Here is a 5,893-nt window from a genome sequence, read left to right on the forward strand (position 1 = left end):
TTTGCCCCACCCCCCTGCAGGTGCACACAGCCTCCCTCAGACAGCAGAAGGAGAGTCAGAGAAGCTCAGGCAGCAGGGGCCAGACTGGCTCCCAGCTGCAGCCACTTTACAAGAATACACCGCGCCTCCCTGGGGCAGGGGCTGCTGGTGTGTCTGGGCTGGGAGGCTGGCGGGGAGCGAGCAGGCTCGCTGATGTACACCAGACAGTTAAACAAATGGATCAACAACAACAAAAAGAAGCATTACACGAGGAGAAACTGAAGGCAATTTCCAGTTGGCAGGTGCAACAATTTCACACCCACAGCCACATCTCCCCATCCCCAATCTGCGTTCTTCTGTGGATCTCTTCAATAACTGTTGAAAGTATGGAAGGTTTGTTTCTTTGAATAATGGATCCTTCCCTTGGACACTGTATTGTACTGCAGCATGTGGTTTAGGAAATGTTATCTCACCTGGCGCTGCTTTCACGTTTTCTTCTGACCCTGCTTCTTCAGGTGAGGGGGTTAGCTGCCCTTTCCAAAGTAGTTCTATTAATTTTTTTTTTTACAAAAAAAGAAACACCTGGAGAAGTTGCAAATGCTGAGATGGGAGTTGGTTGAAATGCTCACCTCCCAAGTTCTGAGTGTTTACCATATGAAGTAAACCATCTGTATTCAAAAGGAGCAGGAATTCTACAATTCCCAGGAGGTCCAATTCATCAGTATTAGATGGATCACTATCCAGTCATCCAGGAAAAGGAAAATAGACATAAAGGAAACACTCCTGGCACAAATACAGGAAACACAAAGCTAACAACCACTGACACCAGAGTTTTACTCCAGCTTCCTTTCCCTCAGTGAAGCAGAAAAAGGCTGCAAGGTGACTGGATTCCATTCCCTTGTCTGGAGCTCCAATGGGTAGAGGTGATCTGGAGGTGATCACTGGGAAAGAGGAACATTTTGCACTCCAGAGCAGAACTACTGTTTCTTGCTGTAGAAATGGCTGTGGGATGGCACTGTGGTGTATGAGGTACAGCCACCAACTACGATGCCTGTCGCTCCCCCTCTTCGTGGAGGAACGACACTAAACCCTGCGCTGTTCTTTCGTCTGCTCGGCCCTCCCCGGGTTTGCTGCTGGCTCTTCCCGGGTTGGCTACCGTCCCTTCCACCTCTGTGGAAGGGTGGTTCCCCCTAGCCACTTTCCCCACTTCCGCGGGGGAGCGGCACACCACCGGCCGGCTCTCTCGGGGGCTGCACAGGTGTTGCACAGGTGTTGCACAGGTGTTCCCCTTAGATGTTCCTGGTGCATGTCATCTCTCTCCTCCTTTATAGTCCTCTTCCACCAATCCCAACTCTGCTACCCACATGCCGAGTACGCTGCTCTCCTCCAATCAGGAGCAGGATCAGCTCCTGCAGGTCATCACTCAAGTTGGCGAGAGGCAGCTGCATAGAAGCTGTTTACTCCTCTCCCAGCACCATATTGTGGGAGAGCAGATGCATAGAATAAGTCTTAATTCGAGTAACTTAGTCTAGTCCGAGTTGCTCCCCACAGATGCCAGCATACCACTTGTGGTTGTCAGTTCATGTCCCAGCTGCTCCACTTCAGAACTGGCTCCCTGCTAATGCCCTGGGAAAGGCAGTGGAAGATGGTCCAAGTGTTTGAGTCCCTGCCATGCATGTGGGAGACCTGGATGAAGTTCCTGGCTCCTTCCAGGACATCTGGGGGTGAACCAGTGCATGGAAGCTCTCTGTCTCTGTCTCTCCCTCTACCTCCTTCTCCCCCCCCCTCTGTCTTTGAAATAAATGAATAAAATGTTACAGTGGTGATGGTTGCATGATATTGGAAAAAAAAATTGCCTCAGTACTTCAAAAAGATTAAAACATCTAATTTTATTTAAAGTGAGTTTTATGAGATAAATTATAGTAAACTGATGTAGATATAAAGGAGAAATATGAATATTACAATTCTGACATTAGGAGGGAGGGGAAGGGCAGTTCTGATGCAGGGACTGTGCCAGCTATGGAACCACAGGAGATCGAGCTCCGGGGCTGAGGCAGCAGCCTTTCCTACACTGGATTTGTCCCCAGAACAGAGTCTGCAGTTGAGTCCAAATCTTGAGCAGGTGCTGGCCCTTGCTCTAGAGGTGGAGCTCCAGGTGGCCCCACAGCTGCTCCTCCTCCTCCACCTGCTAGCCTTGGTTTGGAATCTGCAGCTGGAGCTATTGAGGGAGCTCCCTGGCACTCTGGAGCTAGTGTCACAATGGAAACTGGTGTTGGTTTGAGCACCTGAGAGTTTTTCAGAGCTAATATTTGAGCCTGTGGAGCTTCAGCAGACAGCAGAGTTAGAGCTGGCTGAGGCTGTTGACATAGTTTTGGGACTTGAACTGGGGCTGGCCCTAGAGCTATAGAAGGAAAAATAGCACTACCATGATTGACTTTTCATTTGCCTTCTACAGACAAAAATCTTCTCTGCCTCTCAAAGAAGCTTTTATCTCAAACTCCACCTCCTGATTCTGGAAGCTTTTCTCTGTGGGACTCAATTCATTACACCCCCATACACTTGCACCCAACCCCAGTCTTCCTCACCTTCTGGTTCTGCCTCGGTGGGCTCTGGGTGCTGCAGCTGGCCCAGGGGAAGGTGGACATGGTGCTCCAGCTCTGAGTCGGGCAGGTTGAGCTGCACATATTACAGCACCACCTTCGGACTGTAATACTCTGGCAGCTGATGAAAATCTTCCAGGTATTGTTCCACCCAAGTGCCCAGAAGGATGCCTAAAGCACTGAGGAGGAGAACAGGCATACATCAGTCAGAGGCCAGCTTTCCTTTCCATGTCATTTTCCCAGGGCACCCTCTAGGACTTTTTGCCCCTACCTGACCCAGAACGTGACTCATCACATGCCACTCCCAGTCTGCCAGTCAGGGCAGTGATTGTCCTGCTCACCAAAGGGGGTCTGACAAAAGCCTGCATAGGAAGGAGCCCTCCATCAGGTCTCCATCTCCCTGGGCCTGGAACTAGGGATAATAACAGAATTGGCTGAGACACGGTGGAGCTGAATCCTCTCAGGGCTTACGCTGTATTCCAACGTTCACTGCACTCCCACCATGCGTGTGACCCTAGCCTCAACTCCATTTCACTGCCTTCCTCCTGCCAGGCAACCTCCAGATCTCAGCTCTGTAGCTGGAATCACAGGATGTTTGGGATCCAGGCTTCTTCCAGCCTCACTCTGCCCTCAGAACACAACACTCCCTGCACAATTTGGTAGAAAAGTACAACCCTCCATCGTAAACCAAACCCAACTCACTATATCAGTTAGTCCGGGGATCTACCATCTCAATCAGAAGGACTAAAGAACCATACATTCCTAGAGGAGACCAGGCAGTATTACATCTGCCCTACTGTGAGTACCATGGGCTCGTGCTGGCTAGTATAACTGCCTGGCTCCTGATAAGAAGCGAAGCCCAGCTGGGACTTCTGCCTGCTCTGTGCCTGGAATTATGATCAGTGCCTAGAAAGGACCTAGAAAGGTCCTGACTTCATGACCAATGTGGAAGGAGTAAACCCCAGCCAGCTTCTTCCAGGGCACCTGAGAGGGTCTGGGGTCTCCTTGCTCTCCTCACATAACCCTGGCCTGGATCAACCCAGAAACCCACAGGTGAAATCTGGATTCTCCTTCAACAATGAGAAAACAGCTTAGGCCAATTTCTAAGAGTTAGAGGCAGGTGCAGCAAACTCTTCCACTCGAGGGAGAAGAAAATATTGAGAAGCACAGCTGTTCCTCTAGTAGACTTCCCCATGGGCTGACATCAGGGGAGCATTCTGCAAGGAGGATTCTTTAGCCCATGCAGTAACACCAGGATTCAGCCCCTGTAACCCTCCCTGCTCAGAGGATCAGACTGGTAGAGTGACCTTGCTAAGACTCATAGCTAGTTGGTGTCTAAGTGACAGTGTAGCACGGACATGATGGGAGGGATCTCACCTTTCTAACAGCAAATTCAGCACCTGTTGGGTGGTGGAAAAGGCTCTGTAGTTCCTCAGGAAGCTGTGGACGTACAAGGGCTCCCTGCCCAGGAAGGCAGGCACCAGGTGGTCCACAGACACCTGCAGCACGTCCATCTGGACACTCCACACCATGTGGGTCTCATTCACAGGTCAGACTCTTTTGTTACATTGAGTGGGACAGAAGAGGAACACACAATCAGTGTGAGCACCACGAGCCACCAGGATGGTTGGAGCTGGAGCTCAGTCCAGCCCAATATCTCTACCAGAGTGAACTTTGTCTTCAGTCCACACTAAATCCTGCCAACACCATGTTATAAGCAGGAATGTGGATCCTGCCCCATTTGAGCTTCAACACTTGCCTTCTCAGAGACAATGTAGCAAAAGCACTCAGTTGAGTTGTCCTGGATTTCTGGTTGAAAGAACTGGTGAGGGGAAGGTGCTATGTCATAGGGGGTAAAGTCACCGCCTGCACTGTTGGTATCCCATTTGGGCACTAGTTTGGGTTCCAGCTGCTCCACTTCTGCTCCAGCTCTCTGCTGTAGCCTGGAAAAGCAGCAGAGGATGGCCCAAGGCACCCATGTGGGAGACCTGCAGGAAACTCCTTGCTCCTGGCTTCGGATCGGCACAGCTCAGGCTGTTGCTGCCATTTGCAGATGGAGACCTCTCTCTCTCTCTCTCTCTCTCTCTCTCCCTCTGTCTCTCTGTAAATCTGCCTTTCAAAGAAATAAATAAATCTTTAAAGAAATAAAGAGAGAACTGCTGAGGTAATAAATGTTTTTTGGTGGAAACTGCCACAGTTGAAATGATGAATTTTTACAGCGATGGATCACTCCCAAAGAGCACAAGCCTCAGAATCTGCACCTCTCCTATCTCCCTCCCCAGACCCTCCTTCCCAAGCTCCCTCAGTCCCACTGGCCACCTTTCTAACCTCCTCTCTGGGTAAACTCACTTCTGCACTGGAATCCCTGCACAGTAGAGGCTCTCCAGCTTGCTATTCCCAGAGCTGTGCAGGGCAGGCTCCTGCCTGTCATTCTGCCCCTAGTATAAATATCCCCTAAGTAAAGACCTTTCATATGCCCCCATGAAGTGACCTCAGCACCCTCATAGCACCCTCATCTATTTACAGTACAGCACCTGCTCTGTTATTCCAACTCTATTTGCTTTCAGGTGTTAGCCCCCCTGCCCTGAGGCTGTGAACATCTGGAGGGCAGGGACCTGGAAGGTCTTTTCCATTTGGGACCCAGGGTCTAATATGGCCCCTAAAAAAGGAAATTGCTCAAGGATGAATACTGGTGAAGATAGCATGTTTGGAATGAGTTGAGGCCGTGTCTGGGCCTCTCTCATGGGAAGGACCTGGATGTGGTAAGCCCTGTGTCCAGAAGGAGTGATAGAAAAATATTTTGGGTGGGGTCAGCACTGTGGCACAGTGGGTTAATGCCTTGGCCTGAAGTGCCAGCATCCCATATGGACGCCGGTTCGAGACCTGGCTGCTCCACTTCTGATGCAGCTCTCTGCTATGGCCTGGGATAGCAGTGGAAGAGGACCCAAGCCCTTGCGTCCCTGTACCCGTGTGGGAGATCTGAAGAAGCTGCTGGCTCCTTGCTTTGGATCGTTGCAGCTCCAGCCATTGTGGCCAGTTGGAGGGAAGGTGGAAGTGAGGGAGGGAAGGTAAGGTAGGCAGTATCATTATGCCTTTAAAACTGTGTATATGAAAATCATGAAATTGGTTCCCTTTATATAAATTTAAAAAGTAAGAAAACACTCTTAACAAATTTCTTAAAACATCTACATAATTCTGTTTGCATGGTTATTAAGCAGAAGCTAAAACTATTCTCAGGGATTGAAGTTCTCAGGTGCAATGGATGGGTCACAGTGGAGAGCTAACACCACAAAAGCCAATAGACTTTTGTCACT

Source organism: Oryctolagus cuniculus, chromosome 13, assembly GCF_964237555.1.
Source record: "Oryctolagus cuniculus chromosome 13, mOryCun1.1, whole genome shotgun sequence".
Lineage (NCBI taxonomy): Eukaryota > Metazoa > Chordata > Mammalia > Lagomorpha > Leporidae > Oryctolagus > Oryctolagus cuniculus.